Genomic DNA, 16,758 nt, shown 5'->3' with positions numbered 1-16,758 from the left:
TCAGTGACTTCCTAGCACTGAGAGTGAGGCAGGAGCTGCTGCCCAGGCCCTGCTGGCTGCACCAGGCCCTGCTTCAGAGCGCCGTCCTCCCTGTCCCTGGGGGCGCCCCCCCACCCCCGGCAGGGCTCTTCACGACGTCCCTCATGCCCACCCCAGCACTGCTGACTTCTGCCTTCATACTCTGGCTCCCACTGTTTCTAGGGTGGTCCATATTATGTTAGCCCAACGATTGTTTTGATAATGAAAGAGGCCACAATCAATAATTACTCTGGGGTAGTGGCCACCTAATGGCTGGTCCAGAAAATCAGACCACATGGTTACCTTAGTTAGGTCCTACTCCCCTTCTCTTTCACTGTCTGTCTTGGTCACTTTTCTCTCATTTCAGGGACAAAATGTTGGCCATCCAAATTAAGGAAGGAAAGGTTTATTTAGCTCACAGTTTGTGGAGGTTTCAGCCCATACTCGGCTGGCTCCAAGGCTGACTGGCACATGGCAGAGGGCAGTGGTTCATGGCAGTGGAAAAGAGCAAAGAGCAAAGGGAGGAACAGTGGCGGCGGCAGCTAGCAGGCCTTCCCCCTTCCTCGTACTGCATTCGGGCTGTCCTCAGGTGCAGCCCTCACTGCCATCATCCCAGCAGTGCACCATGAATTAAGCTCTAGAAGCCTGCCCCAGTGACTGCGTGAGGTTTTGGGGAGACAACTAGACACCAGCCATAGCACTGTCCATCTCCATTCTTCCTCCACCAGGTTCAGCTCAAGTCTTTCCTGCCTTTCACCATAGCACTGTCCATCTCCATTCTTCCTCCTGCCTTTCACCAGGGTTCCGGAAGCTTCTCTGGGGCAGGTATGAGAGTCCGTGTCAAGGCGATGAGACCACGTGCTCTTTGCTTTCTCTGTTTCAGACTTACCAGCTGGGTGGCTTCCCACGGCTGGGGTGGGGCCAGATCTGGAGCACAAATTCTGGTCCTTACTGTCCGTAGGAAGAACTGGGCCACAGGACAAAGCGCAATGCCACTCCATCATGTGTGTTTGTGCACAGAGACACCAACATGTTTGTCACGTCTGTCACTCTTCCTGGCTTTCTGAATCATTCCCTTATTCTTAGGGAATTCCCACCTTTTAAAGCTGAACTGGTTTCTTAATATATACAGCTAAAAATGCCAGAGAGGTTCTTTCTCGTTTGTTTCCCTTGCTACCCGGGCACAGGAAGGGGGCCATCTGGACTCCAGTCTGGAGAGGGTGGCGGCTGTGACAGTGGGTGGTGGTCCTCGAGGTGCTGCTCACGGCAGACGTGATGACAGCTGCAGCTGAGATGTGTGCGGTGGGCACCGAGGGCCAGCTCTGGCCCACGTGCAGATGCACCACCACGGCTGTTGGGGTGACTCTCAGAGCTGTTTATCATCCTCTATTACACAAAATTTAGCCCTGAGCAAAGAAGAGCGAAAAGTCACATGAGGAACCCTACCCCTGCATTCTTACCAGGGAGCTGCAGCTCCTACAAAAATTGGTTTTGTTGCCCCCACTCTTGTTACCTAAGTTTTTTTTTCTTTGTATCTAAAGAATGTCAAGAATATTTTATTCCTAATACTTCAGTATAAATATCTAAGAAGCAATGACATTCTCTTATTTAACTTTAACTATTATTTAACTATTTTCATCCTTTATTTTTTATTTTATGTTCTTGGTACAGGGTTTCATTACACAGCTCAGACTCATAATGATCCTTCTGTTTTTCAGCTTCTCAAGCACTTGGATCACAGGCATGTGCCACAATGCCAGGTCTCAGTGGCCAGCTTGGGGGGCGGCGGTGGGATGTGGTGCCGGGGATGGAACCTGGGTCCTCGCATCTGCCTAGGTAGGTGCTTAGATCGCTGAGCTATCTCTGTGGCCCTATTTTCATCCTTTCTGATAGGGCAAAATTAACAGTAATTCTTTAGCACTGTCTCCTATTCAGCCCACATTCTCCCGATTGTCTCAGCATGCCTTTTTACACTGTATTTGAGTGGGGATTCATACGAGGCCCGTTCTTTGCCTTACATTTCTCCATCTCTGGAGTCTTTTCCTTTGCCATATGGCTGACTTGCTTTGCAGGAGAGGAGGGCTTTGGGGTCCCAGGAAGCAGTCTCTTGCTGTGGGCTCCTCTGGCCACATCCTCACGGAGGTGCTCCTGTTCATGTCTCTGTTCCTGGCTTAGCTTAGCAGCAGGGAATGGATCTGAAGACTGGATTGCATTCAGTTAGGGCAAGAATATTTCCTAATGATGTCATGTGCTTCACTTGGCATTGTGTCTAGGGGTTCCTAATACCTGTGTCCCTGCTTTTAGGGTGACTAAGTTGGTGGTAGCCTAAATCCTGTAGGGAAATGTCTGTGTAACTCTGACCACAGCAGATAGCCCATGTACACGAACACGGCACCCTATGAGCATCACCCTCCAGTTTCCACCCATTGTAGCATCTACTGATCGTCATCTGTTCAGTAACCTTTAATACAATTCTTAAGGCCAGCCAGATAGCTCAGAGGATTAAAGTGCTTGCTTAGGCAGACACAGGGACCGGGGTTCAATCCCTGGAATGCCATGCCAACCTTGCCCTTGGGTTGTGCTGAGATGGCAACTGAGAATGGGTGTGGTGGCGCGTGCCTGTAATCCCAGTGCTTGGGAGGCTGAAAACAGGAGGATCACTACGAGTCTGATGTGTGTAGTGAGACCCTGTACTTAAAATACATTAATTTTTTTTCTTTTTTCTTGAGTCCTCCAGGATAGGTTACAAATAACCCTGATTAAAATTTTATTTATTTATTTATTTATTTATTTATTTTTGGCTGGCTCAGCCCATCCTGAGGTGGTACTGCGTGTGGTGCTGAAGAACCAACTGCGGTCCCCTGTGCCTGCCTAAGCTTGCCTAAGTCCTGATTAAAATTTTAGAGTATGATTTTTCTGGTTGAGGAAAATCACAGCCTTTGCCAGCTACTTTTCCATAAAAGCCCTGGCTGGAGCAAGCTCTAAGAACATAGGCGTGCGTCTGTGCCCTTTCGTAGCTGCAGCTGTCCCAAATCTCAGAGTGGTCCAGGCCGCACTGGGCTTGAGCAGCAGGCTCACGTTATCTGTGAGATGTTAAGCTTCTGCGAGAAGAAAAAGCACACACCTCAAACGTCGGCCCTAGCGCAGCGCAGCGCAGCGGGAACTCCTGCTTTGTGGTGTTTGGCGGCTCCTGGTTACCAGGCGGCTGTTCTCTACACAGCAACCTGGGAATCCTGCATTTTTATTTTGTTTTGTTTCGACTTCTCTATTTCCTAGCACTGTGGTGTGTGTGTGTGTGTGTGTGTGTGTGTGTGTGTGTATGTGTGTGTGTGTGTGTGTGGTGGTTAATCTCTGTCATCCACTTGACTGGATTTAGACACCTAGAAAATTGTGAGGCACACTTCTGGGTGTATTTGTAAGGGTGCCCCCAGGACGACTGGCTTGTGGGACGGTGAGCTAGAGGAAGAGACTTTCCCTGGCTGAGGTGGCGCCATGCCATTGGCTGGGGACCCGGATGGAGAAAGAAGTGGAGGAAAGAGGAGGTCAGCTCCACTCACGAGCTCACTTCTCGGTCGAGCAGGCGTGTTCTTGTTGTTGCCAATGCCTGTGGACGCCAGACTCCGGCTGCTCTGCCTTCCCACGTGGACTCATAGTGGCGACGCTCCAGGGCAGCTTCCACGTCTCTGGCCTTGGCCAGGGGCTGCACCCTTGGTCTCTCTTTTCTGAGGGTTCCTGCTTCTCAGTCTGAGCAGCTGCTGGTTTCTCTGCTTCTCCAGCCTGTAGACAGACATTTGGGACTCTGCCGGCTCTGGTCATGTAAGCCTCACCAATAAACCCCCTTTTATAGTCATTCGCACATTGCATTGGTTCTGCTCCTCGAGAAGACGCCGCCTTCAAAACAGCATGTCCAGCTGAAAGGAGAAAGAGAATGAATGGAGAAGGCACACCAATTTGTGGAGGTAAAGCCCATCACTTCCTTTCTTGTTCTTTTCTGGAGTGGATCTCATGGGCTGTCCTCCATGGGGGAGGAGTTGGGAATTGGAGTCCCTTGCTGGACAGCCACCTCCAGGAAACATTCTAGAATGTGGAAGAGGGAACACACAGTCTCGTGGACAGTGCTGTGAGAACGCTTTCTCGATTGTCTGGGGCTGGCTTCAGAATTGTTATCCAAGCTTGGAAAGACGAGGAGCCGTGTCTCTATGGATTTTCCTTTCGTCACGACCGTGGGACATGGAATTCTCACCCTGCTGACTGCCACTCTTCTGGCTGTCCACGTATTCTCTTGATGCCCCTCTGTGCTAGAGAGGGTCTGTCTTTAGTGCCTGCTCGGCAAGACCAGATGAGTAAGGATTGGTCCTGACCCTCTGAGTTGAAGGCATGACATCACGGATCTCTCCAAAACTTCTGTTGCTAATCAGAAATAAGATTTTTCTCCTAAGGAGAGGGCCTTCTTCCTTTAATCATTGGTTCCAGAACATAATAATTTCTTTCTTTCCTAAACTTGTGAAATTTCCAAAGTTTGACAATAGCCTATAGCATAATTTGTACCAAATTCTTAAGGGGATGGATTAAAACAAGTTTTGAAACCTATAGCTTTCAAAAAGAATCAATTGTTTCTCTCATAACTTCCCTGCAAATTTTAAATGTCACCAATTATTGCCCTTTTCTGAAAATACAACTCTATTTATTAGAACACACTATTTATTTATAATGTACATTGTGTTGCTCTCTAATATGTCTTTTTTTTTTTTTTCCTCCAGCAAGTTTAGAAGCTCCCGGTGAGAGGGAAGTTATAGGTCTTGGTTCCTCCTTCATCCCTAGCTCAAGGCTGCCCACAGACCTTGCCTGGTGGGCTGGCAGACAGCTCTTCAGCTGCCTGGAAAGGAGGCGACTGATGAAGCCTGGAAGGTACAGCTTACAGAAGCTCCCACTGCACTGGTTTTGTCCTGGAGTTGGGGACCTCTGTCATACTGTTCTTGTGCAGTAACTCAGTTTTCTCTCTTGGATAGCGGCTAACAGGCAGTGTAATGTAAATCATGGACTTGAAACTGAAGGACAAATCAGTTGTTCACAGAAAAATTGTGTGGGGGGCTGGGGATGAGTAGGTAAAAGTTGGTGCCAGGGCCCCAAGGGAAGAAAGGCGAGGTTGCAACAGGAAGAACACTCGCTCCCTGGGAGCCTGATGGCCCTGTAATAGCACAAACAGTGACAAGTCCCATAAACATCACAAATGGGGGAATTTGCCTTGAAGTTCCTTCTGGGATCTAATTTAAAGGCACATGGTGGTGAAACTGAGGGTCACGAGGGAAGCAGAAATAAGTGGAGAGAAATGCGGTGTGACAGCTGAACTCCTCCAGCCTGCTGGGCAGGCTGCACGGCTCCATGGGGAAGGACTTCTGGGGATGAGGCGCTGGATCTTTCCCAGGAGATGCGTTCTCAGCCACAGCAGCCCACCAGGCCTGCAGAGGCCACAAGGGCAGAGCTGTGCTGGGAAGAGCCTTTGGAGCAGGAAGGTTTGGGTTGAGTGCCACCTTTGTCTACAGTTGAGTGACCTTGAACAAGTCAATGTGTGCCTGTGTCACCATGTGAAAAATGGAGCTGAAGGTAATGATGCCTACTCAGGCTGCTGCAGGGAGTAAGGCAATCGCATCTCAAGGGCAGAGAGGAGGCTGTTGCGTGGTCGCTTGATTAACAAGAAGTCTTGGCCAGGGACAGTTTGTATTGGGTTATCCAGCCTGAAAATTCTTCAAGACTTTCTAGTTTCTAGAAAAACCAGACTTTTTAAGAGTCAGCATTGGAAAGTGCAGTTGGAAACTTCAGGTTTCATCAAGAACAGCGTGTGCAGGCAGTCTGGCTTCCCCTTGACCCTTGGACATGTCGTGAGTTTCTCAGGTCACCTAAACCCGCCAGCAACTTGGATGCTGGCATGAGTTTAGAATAAAGAGCACTGAGAGAGGCACTTAAACTAGTACCCATGCTTCAAGGAGACCCTCAGAGTGCTTGGCATGCTGCGAGCTGGCAAAGTATTTCATGTGGAAGGCAGGAGGGTCCTGTGTACTCCGTGATGGCATTGCTGTGCCTCCCGGCCACCGAGCAGGGACAGAGGCCTGGGGCCCGGGTACCTCTGAGCTGCCAGAGGGAGGCTTTCCTCCTATCCCTGAGGTGTCCTTGTCACTGTCTTACCCAGGTGGGGATAGACAGTGTTTATTGTCAAAGGACAAGTTGCTTTTTTGCCCTCCTTCCGGGTGTGTCTTACTGGAGCAGAGCCGTGCAGTGTTTTCTCCGCAGTGGGAAGGGTGCGCTGCACATGCCAGACAGGCGCACAGCAGGTGGGCGCTGAGCACAGAGAGAGTCAGGAAGTGGGGGTGGGGTGGGGTGGGCATGTGGGCAGGGGCCAGCCTCGTCGGTCTGGTTCTGAAAACCTACTGATGGTACGTGTGTGTCTTTGTCCTCAGACCTGTTGTCTCAGCCAGTGCTTCCTGGAGAAACAGATATAATACAAGATGTACCAATACGAAAGTATTTACAGGTCGGCTTACGATGGCTGCCCCCATAGTCAGGGGCTGAACAGTACAGAGGGTCTGTCTATGGGTGGGGGGATCTGAAGGACCCAGCCAAAGGCCGGAGCTCTGTGCAGCTGAGCTGAGGGATCTGCACCGGAAGCCTGGAGATGATGTCCGTGGTGTAGGGTGAGGCTGGAGCTCCTCCGGAGACAGAAGCATCCTTTCTTCTCCATTTCCCTCTCATGCCTCTCGTGATGATCCTCCCAGGGGCGGCGCCTGCATGCCCAGAACCATGCGGAGCCCGTTCAGTTGGACGCTACTTACTCAAGTTGACACAATTGGCTCACGCTGGTCTTTTCTGAGGATTTGGCAGGCCAGCTGGGGCTTTAAGCTGAGCTCCTTTCTGAGATGAGTGGAGGGGAGGGGAGGGTTTTGGTATGGAGTCAGATAGAAGGTATAGACAGGCCCAGGTCTGTTGTTTAAGGCAGACTGAAGTGGAGCCTCGCTGGACGGGTGGGAAATGCTTGCAGCTCTCTGCAATTTGGAAAATTATGGCGCTATCACAATGCGCTCCATCAGTAGGCCGTGGGAGCTGGATTTAATTTTATGTCCGCCAGGAGATTCCGGCAGTGTGTTTCTGTGGGGCAGAATCATTATTTACAATGAAGCACTTACAGAGAAGTAGTAAAGTTAATGGAGGTTTCAGTGGAATTAGCCTTGTTAAGCTCCCTGGTGACACAGCCGGCTCCTTTCTCTACAGCTGCATCCAGCAGGGAGGCAGGGTGAAGGTGGGGACATGGGTGAAATCAAGAGGGACCCACAGAGGCCATCCCCAGCCTCAGATGCTGGCCTGGGGCTGGGCTCGTGCTGGAGCTGCCTTCCTGTCACCAGGGCTGTCTGGCCTTGCTGTGGCTACGGTCCTCACAGGGCCTGCAGGGAACGTGCTGCGCCTTCCAGAGCCCAGCCTCGTGCTGAGGCCGAGAGGGAGGCTGGGAGCTGCACCACAGTGCCACATGCCACGACACCTTTGGGTTCTCCTGGGAGAGGCTGCCACGTCTACCATGGATTCCATGGGCTTAGGAGCGAGGCACATGTGTTTGCATTCTTTTTTTTTTTCTTTTTCTTTTTTTAGTGGTCTACAGGGTCTCACTACACGGATTGGACTGGCAGCGACCCTTTCTGTTTTTCAGCCTCCTAAAAGCTGAGACTACAGGCCCGCCCCACCACGCCCAGTCTCAACCCATATCTCAGTGTGCCCCGGGGGCGGGGCCGGCGTGGCAGGCCGGGGATCAGACCCCTGCCCCTGCATCTCCCTGAGCAGATGCTTTAATCCACTGAGCTATCTGGCTGGTCCTGGGTTTGAATTCTGATTCTGCTGGGTGACCCTGAAGGTGTGACATGAGCTCCATATACTGTGTCCCTAGCATGGTGACAATCATTAGGTGGCGGCAGACAGAGGTGACTGGGAGCACTAAGTCATTTCTGGTGTGGGACATACTAAGGGCCATGGCAGGGCATCGTGGGCCTTCACCTGGTGTCTCTCAGCCTCCGCAGCCCCCAGCTCCAGATTTCTGGGCCAGACGCCGTCCAGGCTGTTTCTAGGAGGTTTCTTCTGGGCTCTGTCCACAGAAGGCAGAGAGCCAAAGAGAAGGAAGTCTTCTCATTCCTCATCCTTGTGCTCTCTTCCTTCCCTTCCAGAGGTGCCTCAGAGGCCAGGCAGCTTGGAAAGTGGGGCCTTCCTACCCAGGTGCCCAAGTCCTCCTTCCTCTTAGACTCTAGCCTAGGTGACACCATGTCCTTCCTTTGTCACCCCAGCCTTTGGTGGGGTGTTGGCTTCTTGCATTTCTGAGGGTCTGACTACCTCATCACATTCTCCCTGTCCTAGCACCTGTGCAAGTCCTGCGTCTGAAGGTCCTGGTGTGGTCTCTGTCCCTCTCCCACCTGGGCTTAGTTCAGTACTGAGGGACTCCATGAAGCACAGGGAACACATGGCTGCGGAGTCAGACCAGGGAAGGGCTGCACAGCCTGACTACAGTCCTTGGGTGCTCTGTGACCTGAGCCCTCTTGTCTACATTCATAAAGCAGCTCAGCTTCACAAGGCTGTTGCTGGGCTATAATGGATGTGGCTAGGAGGACAAAGCTTTGTCCCGTGTGCTTGTGAGGATATACCTTGAGGGGTTGGCTGCTTTCTCATCTTGGCTCCAGCAGCCCTGAAGATGCTACCAGGCAGGGAAAAGGAGGTGTTAGGTCTGTACTGGAGCATTCATGGGGGGCAGGAAGCTCGGGGGTGTTTGAGGGATACTTCTTTCTCCATCACCTCTTTCCAGTTTAGCTCAGAGCTCCAGTGAAGCACCCAGGAATTGCTGAACCCTTCCTGGGGTTGTCCAGTAGGAGGACACTGAGAGTCCTGGGGCCTATCTCTAAGTCTCCAGAGCTCAGATCAGAGAGGACAGTTCAGTGCCTCAGCCTGGGGAATCCCTGGTAAGGGTGGCTTTTAAAATCTACTTAGCCATTCATTTTACCTAATTAACCAATGACCTAACACCAACCTATAATATCATTTTCTGCTCAGAATGACACCCGAGGGGCTTAGAGAGCTAGAATATTTTATCTGCTGCTCAATGGCTAACTTCCATTACTTGCTCACAGAAGGCCTCCAGAGAGATTCGTGGCTCCGGCCCCACCCGGTGGGTTATCTGAGAGTTGCAGGGCCCAGGAGCCAATCAATGCACCGTCCTGTCCTTCAGGTCCCCGTGGAGTGCCAGGTCAGCATCCTTGCTGGAAATGATTTTCTCTGGCCTTTTTATCTCTAGAAGAGAAAGTCACGCTGAGCAGACTGAGACTTGGCAAGCCTTGGAAGGATCTGAATCAGCAGAGACAACTTGCATCCTAAGCAGCTAATCTGAATGGGGTAGACCTGCTCACCTGGCTACACTCTGTCTGACCCTGACTTCCCAGGGTGGTCCTGGGAAGCTGGAGCTGTGTTGGGAGCAGCTGCAGTAGCCCAGAGTGCAAGACTCTGAGCCCTTCACATCTGCGCCCCGTGGGAAGCCTGCCCACCTCGTGGCCATCCTCTCTGTGAGCCAGAACAAGCTCTGGGGTACACTTCCTTTCTGTCTGCAGCCTTTGCTCACTTTTGTCACTTGCTGGGACTGGCCTCTTCTCTCCATACACACTGATCCAGTTTGTCCTTTCAGCCTATGAGGGAACTTCAGTTGCCATCCAGAGCCTGTTGCCTCTCTCCTTCCTGTTCTCCTCTGTGTTTGTATACTAGATATGTCATTGCATCTTGCTTCGAATTGTTCCCCAGGCCTTTAGTGTTTCTGTAATGCATGCAGTTGCACGACCAATCTGTCAGGGTGAGGGTTTCTCTTTCAGGCCTGCGATACACTTCTGGGTTCTCTCGCCAGGAAGATACAGCTTTCAGGGTTTGCTGTGGGGGCCAGTCAGTCTGGCTTTCCCCACTTGTGGATAAAGGAGAAACCCCCAGAATGGTTTCCAAACCTGACCTTGTTCCAGAAATGCCTTCAAAAATAATTAGCAATGCTATTTGCTAGACCTGGAGGAAGGTTTTAGAAGGGGTGATCTAAAAGTCATTTTCCCCAGGTAATTCCGACATCCAGCAGAATTTGGCAGCTGTGGCATAGAACAACACACAAGCTGGTGAGTTATCCTCCCGGCTCTGCCACTGCCTGCTCTCTTGGGATGGTCCTACATCACATACTTCGTCCACGGATCCCATAAACCACAAATCCCCAGGCTTTGTCACTCTCAGGCCGATGTCTCATCCACTTCTCAGACATGAATAAAAAGCACTAGGGAGTCCAGAGCTGAAGCCCTGAGTTAGGAAACAGGCACTATGCAGCTTTTACATAAAAGCAATTTAATCCTGACATCCTTGATATTAAATTCTCTTGCAAGCTAAGATTGAGAAAATGCCTGTGCTGGTTGGATCCGGAATGAGATGAAGGTGGGTTCCCTGCCTGGTGGGGCCAGGTATGGGAAGTAGGTCACTGGGGGTGTGGCTAGGAAGGGCCCCCCACTTCTCCCTGCTGCTTTCACAGCTGCCAGGGGCGGACAGAGAGGCTCTGCCACGTGGGCCCTGCCAGGAAGCTCCGCCTCCCTCTCCACAGGCCCCAAAGCAGCAGAGCTAAGTGCTTGCAGGCTGAACCCTCTGAAACCATGAACCCCAATAAACCTTTCCACCTTTAAGTTGATTTTCTCAGGTATTTTGTCAACAGAAAGCTGACTGAGCCAGTACTGTAGCCAAGAACAATTCAAGAATCCTCTTTGCACTTTTTAGTCATGGCTAAAAGATTTCAGCACTAGTCTTGTGCCATGTCCCCTGTATGAGCAACTTGGCTTGGGAGGCTCTTCCCTGTTACTAGAGTCGATACCTGTCTTCCCCCCTTTCAGCCGCTGGCTTACTTTACCCCTGCAGACCAGAGGCTTTGAAACAGAGAGGTAGCAAAAGACGCCCAGCTCTCTTCCACCAGCAGGTTGAGAACACGTTTGGAGCAGGGAATGAAACAGAGAGATAGCAAGATACTCGGAGAGAATGAACCCCGAGGCCCCCCGGGGTGGCAGGACTTAGGTTCTGTTTCCTGACCTAACAAGAGGCACCCAACAATAATCTAAACAGCTTGTACAAAGCATGGCGCTGAGGACAAGCAAGGCCCTGTGGGAGGGATGATGTTGGCCCATGAGGGGCCCGAGGGCAGAGTTCTGCCAAAGAGTGTTACACACAGGACAGGCAGCCACAGAAGATTCAGTAAGGGGCACAGTGGCCAAGGCCAGGGTACCAGAGGCTCAACAAATTCCTTATTAGATTGGCAGGATTTTCTTTTTCTTTCTTTTTGAATACATTTGGTACAGAGTCTTACTACGCAGCTCAGACTCATAGTGAGCCTCCTGTTTTCAGCCTCCCCAGCACTGGGATTACAGGCATGTGCCACCATGCCTGGACTCGTTTGCAGGTTCAGCATGCCCTGGGGTGGGGCGGGCATGGCATGTGGGACTGAGGAGGAAACCCTGGTCCGTGCACTTGCCAAACCAGTGCTTAGTCTGCTGAGCTATCTTGCCGGCCCTGACAGGATTTTCTTGACTGGTAGATTTTCTATATTGGTGGTGAATGAACTAGTCACACGCTTTTGCAGGTCTTTGTTCTGTGTGAAGTTACAGTTAGTGGTGTTCACAGAGTAAACCTGCTTCATCTGAGCATAGGCTCCTGTCCTGCTTGTAGCCTGCACACAGACCTCACCTTGGAAGAGACCGTCGTGTTTCTGCATAAAAACCCTTACACAAGGAGTCCCTCTGGCAACCCGTTCAAGTCCCTTCCCTGGTATGTTGCCTGGTATTGTTTGATTTTGCTTTACAAATTGATGCTGCTTTCTGCTTTCTCTCCACAGTAAACCCTTTTCTCAGTCCTCTTATGACTGCCCCTTGGAATCCTTTCTGGGGTTTGAGGAGAACTCACCAGCTGGCCAGCCCCAGGTCTCAACCTTGCTGCATGTTGGAGTCTCAGCTAGACGTCACCACAGGCTCCTCAGCCAAGGGCGCTCCTCCATTGGTCTTGAGTGAGCTCTGCTGTGGTTCTGGTGGGCCACCAACATCCCAAAGCACCCACAAGCCCTGATGCTTGTATATGCGGCACAAGGGACCACATGAATTAGAGCAAAATGTAAGAAAAGGTGACCACTTAGGCATAGTTTGGAAATTTCCTTTCTAAACCCTAGTTGCTATCTAGCTTCTGTGGCTTTTGTCCCCCCAGATAAGTCAAAACTATTTCATTGTTGAAATTTATTTCCAAGTGACACTAGCAGATTTGTTGCCCAACCCGAGTGCCCTCTGTGGCTCACCTCAGCGGTGGGCACAGTTGCTGTCTGCTGCTCTCCTCGGCTGTCTGAGGCTTCTCTGCCCTTCTCTCTTCTGTGAGGGGAAGCCTGGGTCTCCACTAAGTTACACATTAACCAATCATTCCCTTCTAGAGCACCTCAAAGGAAAAAAGGAAGGCCATCCCATGTTTCCTGGTCCTCTCCTTCGATCTGATGTGCCTCCTGGGCTGAGGGCACAACTTCCCTGCAAGGTGAGCAGGGGGCACAGGGAACCCACGACACATCTGCCCCCGCCCCACCCAGGTCTGCATGCCCAACTGGGCTTCCAGAAGAATCTGCTGTTTATTCCGAACACAGCAGGTCTCTGCCCTTCAAATCAACTGCAGCTTCCTTGCGCTCTCTAAATGGAAGCCGTGCACACTGCCTCTTCTCCTTTCTGCAGCTCCGGGCCTTGCGCTAAGCCTCTCTGGCCTTCAGGAAACACTCTTGTATTAAATTCAGCCAAGTTTCTCACTCCTCACACAACTCCCCCTGGAGCCAAACACAAGGAATGTTAGTGTCAGGTTGAGCATCATCACTTCAGCAGGCTGTCGCTGTCCTTGATGGTGCTACACCCTGGCTTCACAGCCCCTGCTGGAGGGTGTCTGTCCCAGGACAATGAGCTTGTCAGAGGAGCCAGGATTAGGATTTGTTAATATGAAGGTGTGTGACTGAGCCACACCCTCAGCTTTCCAAATAAACATCTTGTCTCCTTGGAGTGGAATTGCTTTATAGGATTCATTAATTCTACTATTAGAAACAGATCCCTAGTAAAGTCAGTTAATAAACTGTGACGGTCTCTTGGTGGACCAGAAGCCAGCAAATTCTGAATCTTGTAACGGCAATGCCATGGGGGACAAACTGCTTCTGTTCCCCAGCTGGGGAAGCCAGGCCCATCACTCATACAGGCAGTGAGTTCAAGGCCCCGCAAAGGAGTCTGGTGCAGAGATGTGGAGAGACGGAAGAAGAATCAGTGACGCCTCTGGTTTTATTTTTGTTTTTATTTTTGTTTTAAATCTTAAGGCAGGAAAACCTGCATTGCCTAGAAAGGGCAAACATGTGAGAACCAAATGCAGCTCAAATCTGACATTACACTTCTCTTGATTTACTATCAAGAAAGGTTGCTAATTCTGGGCCCCGCATTCCACTCTACGGGCGGCCATCGTGCTCTTGCAGTGTGGCCGGTTCTCAGTGAGGTGTTCTGTAAATGCGAAATGTGCCTGCCAGCTTGAAGGCTTGGTACCCAAAATATCCAGTATCATTTTATTGATTGAAGTGATAATGTCTTAGATATGTTGGGTTAAAAGAGATGGTCTTTAGCCACTTTCATCACTGCTGGGATGCAAGACCTGACACAACTTAAAGGAGGAAAGGTTTATTTAGCTCAACATTTGTAGAGGTTTCATCTGTAGTCAGCTGGCTGCAAGGCGGGACGGGATGCAGAGGAGCAGGCAGAGGAGACGCAGCTCTTGGCCAGAAGCAGACAGAGATCAAGGAGGCGGGAAGGGGACGGGCCTTTCTCGGCTACGCCTCCAGTGACCCACCTCCTCCAATCGGGTGTCAGCTCTCAACATTAGTCAGCTCTAAATTCATCAGCAGACTAATCCAGAGATAAGTACCACACAAAATTAATTCACATTTCTCCTCTTTAGAAAATGTGGCCACAGACAACTCAAAGTTACATGTGTTGGTTCCCTTACTGGCTTGCGTTCTACTTCTGCAGGACAGTGTGGAGTGTGGGCTCCACTCCTGCTGGGCAGAGGGCCAGTGACTGCCTGGGGATGAGTGTGGATCTGCAGTTAGGATGCTCGCGGCCCGTCCTAGTTTCTCCTTTGCTCAAGGTTTGTTCTTTTAGGAAAGCCTGTCAACACAGAAGTAATGAGCTAGCCCCAGAGAAGTCAATCTTCTGGTGACCTTTTCACTGTCTTTTGTTCTTTATTCAGAAGTACTGCCAGGCACGGCTCAGCCTGCCTCCCGCGTCCAGAGCTCAGAAAACATTCCAGTGGTACATTTTACACATGAAGCGGCCCCCAAAGGCTTGTAGGCTGAGGGCGCAGTTAGATTCGGAGGCGGAGCCTGGAGCGGTGGGTGGATCATAAAGACACCAACTGTATCGCCGCACTAACTCACTGTTGGGTTCTCAGCGGTATGGGGTTCAGGAGGTGGGGCCCAGTAGGAGGAAGTAGGAAGGCGGGCATGCCCTCGAGGGGCGACCTTGGCGTCAGCCCCTCCTGTGGCTCCTGCCCTCTCTGCAGCTGCTTCCTGCCTGCCGTGAGGCCATCACCTTTTCTCTCTGAGCCCTTCCACCATGGTGCATCTGCCTTGGAGCCAGTCAGCCATGCACTGACCTCTCTGAATCTAGGAGCCCAAACGAACCATGCTTCTTTTGAATTGTGGATACCAGGTGTATTTTGTCTCAGCAATGAAAAGGAAACTGAAACAGTTGCCAAGAGGATGATTTCAGATATTCCTCTAGATGTTCAAGTGGAGACACTGAGAGTGATCTTGAATATACGACCAAGGATAGAGCTCCGAGGAAATGTTTTGAGCTTGTGATATGGAAATAGAAGACACTGGCTTCTACTTGGCATCGAAGGCTACCACTTGGGAAGGATGTCCAGGATGTGAAGAAGGTAGATGGGGGATGGGAGAGTCCTGGGACCCCTGGGTGTCATGGAACTCAGTGCTTAGACCTGGAGAGAGAAAGAGAGGTGTACAAAGGTGAAAGGAGGTCTTATTTAAGGCTTAGTACCAAACTTGGAAAATGCCAAAGCTTCTTAGCCCGGGTTCACTCCAGATATGAGCTTGTAGTTTCTGGCCATTGCATGATTTATGACCAAGGAATCCCTATCCTCCGACAGGCATCAGGGTTGGGTGGAGGTGAGGTATGCCCCCTGTGAGTGTCTATTGCACCCTGGCTCCCAGGGGCACGCAGGATGCTTTGTTTAGGATGGAATTTCATCCAGGCCCTCATTTATGAGAGTAATCCAGGAAAGCTTCATAGAAGAAAACACTGAAAAGCTTTGAAGAGCAGAAAGAGTTAAGATGCATGAGGGTCCTTTAGGAGTGAAGCCAGTGATTGAGGCAGAGAGAAGTGTGGGGTTGCCAGGAAAGAGTGGTGGAGAAGAAGGGGATTGTGAAGGGGCCTAAGTTAGGTAAACGAAGTAACCTGTTCTCTCTGTGTCAGAACCCGGGGATATTTATCTTAAAAATAGAGGTTCTGCCAGGTATGGTGCTGCACACCTGTTATCCCAGCACTCTGGGAGGCTGAGGCAGAAGAACTGCAAGCCTAGGTAAAAAAAAAAAAAAAAAAAAAAAAGAAAGAAAGAAAGAAAGAAAGAAAGAAAGGAAGGTCTGGGAATGTAGTTCAGTGCAAAGGCCCTGGGTTCAAGTCAAAGTACTGCAAAGAAAAAGCCAAAGTTTGATGTGGGTGTGCAAGGGACAGGTCCATGAGGGCCTCGTTGGAAATAGTGTAGCATTTGTGAGGACCTGCATGATGAGATAAAGGTGGTATGTGGAACCAGTTCATCTGTCTGGGGTAACAGAAAAGGCAAGAAAAACCATGAAGTACAAAGATTGTAGCCATCATGTCTGGGGCACTGAGCAGGGCTGGAGACAGACCTCTATTCTTTTTTTTGGTGGTACCAGGGATTGAACCCAGGACCTTGTGCTTGCCAGGTAAGCACTTATTCCACTGAGCTATCTCCTCAGCCTTAGAGACAGACCTCTGAGAAGACTGGGCCACATGAACTGTAGGACTGTGCAACCAGGAGCTCCTAGACACGGGATGTCACCTGTGAATGCAGCCACCCTAGCCTCAGTAGTTCCAGGTCTCAGACCCTCAGCAGCCAGAGCACTGCTCAGTGAGGTGTACATAGAGGGAGCCCTTAGCCAGGGTCCTCAAGCACTCCTTGCCTTGAAGAATGGGCCAAGTCTGGAGCAGAAGGGCCACCAAGCACATGACACCCTTACAACTATGAAGCACCTGTTCCACTTGCGCATGGGTTGCTTCTGTTCATGGACTTATTTATCGCATGTCTGTATCCACACTCAGCCCATCCTGATGAGGGCAGCCCTGTCTCCCTCATCCCTGGTCTCCAGCGCCAGCCCTGGAAAGTCGCAGATGCTCAGTCTAAGGGCTGGTTGGATGGAAGCCAATGGTGCCTGCTAGGTTCGCCCTATTGGGCTGGGAGCACCGTGCACAGAGGAGTGAGTCCAACCTTTATTCTTCCAGCAGCCCCTCACAGCCATGGTGGTGGCCGAGTCCTGATGTGGCTGCCTGCGGTGGAGTCTTCAGGCTGGTCCTGCGCCTTGCTCTGGTTTCCTTCCATGCTGCAGACTGGTCCCATCTGAGTGCATGGCAT

This window comes from Octodon degus, unplaced genomic scaffold (genome assembly GCF_000260255.1).
Source record: "Octodon degus isolate 3935 unplaced genomic scaffold, OctDeg1.0 scaffold00029, whole genome shotgun sequence".
NCBI lineage: Eukaryota > Metazoa > Chordata > Mammalia > Rodentia > Octodontidae > Octodon > Octodon degus.
This window is presented reverse-complemented; position numbering follows the sequence as displayed.